Here is a 1297-nt window from a genome sequence, read left to right on the forward strand (position 1 = left end):
GAAAGCAGTTTGGAGATTTCTCAAAGAAGTTAAAATACAACTACCATTCCACCCAGCAATCCCACTACTGGGTATATACCCAAAGGAAAATAATTCATTCCATCAAAAAGACACAGAGCTGGGCACCGCAGCTCACGCCTGTAATCCCAGCACTTGGGAGGCCTAGGCGGGTGGATAGTTTGAGCCCAGGAGTTCTGGACCAGCCTGGGCAACACGGCAAGTCTCCATCTCTACAAAACATACAAAAATTAGCCGGTTGTGGTAGCGCACACCTGTAGTCACAGCTACTTGAAGGCTGAGGCAGGAGGATCAGTTAAACCCAGGAAGTTGAGGCTGCAGTGAGCCATGTACGACTGCACTCCAGCCTGGGTGACGCAGCGAAACCTTGTCTCAAGACAAAAAAAAAAAAAAGAACACATGCAATTGTATGTTCATTGTGGTGCCATTCACGATAGCAAGGACATGAAATCAACCTAAGTGCCCATCAACAGTGGACTGGATAAAGAAAATGTGGTACATATACACCATGGAATATTATGCAGCCATACAAATAAGGAAATTACACTCTTTGTAGCCACATGGATGGAGCTGGAGGCCATTATCCTATGCAACCTAATACCAAGAACAGAAAACCAAACACACATGTTCTCACTTAGGAGCTAAACATTGAATATATGATGGTAAACATGGGAACAAGAGACATTGAATATCATTAGATGAGGAAAGGGGGAGAGGCACAGAGGGGTATGGGCTGAAGAAGCACCTGTTGAGTACTATGTTGGGATCGTTGGGACCCCAAACTTCGACATACTCTAAGGTTCTGCTTTTTGTTTTTTGAAACTGGTGAGATTAAACTTTTTTCCCTTTTTTTTTTTTTTTTTTTTTTTTGATGGAATCTCGTTCTGTCGCCCAGGCTGGAGTGCAATGGTGTGATCTCGACTCACTGCAACCTCCGCCTCCAGAGTTCAAGCGATTCTCCTGCCTCAGCCTCCCGAGTAGCTGAGATTACAGGCATGTGCCACCACGCCTGGCTAATTCTGTATTTTTAATATAGACAGGGTCTCTTCATGTTGGTCAGGTTGGTCTCGAATTCGCGACCTCAGGTGATCCGCCCACCTCGGCCTCTCAAAAGTGCTGGGATTACAGGTGTGAGCCACCACGCCCAGCCATCCTAATGTTTTTAATAGCGATTTATATTTCCTCTTCATGAATTGTCTGTTAAAGCACTTGTGGGCAGAAATCAAGTTTTGTTCTTCTTTCAATGTACTTCGGGCCTTAGAAATGGTGTTTGTTATGT

This window comes from Rhinopithecus roxellana, chromosome 15 (genome assembly GCF_007565055.1).
Source record: "Rhinopithecus roxellana isolate Shanxi Qingling chromosome 15, ASM756505v1, whole genome shotgun sequence".
NCBI classification, from domain to species: Eukaryota; Metazoa; Chordata; class Mammalia; order Primates; family Cercopithecidae; genus Rhinopithecus; species Rhinopithecus roxellana.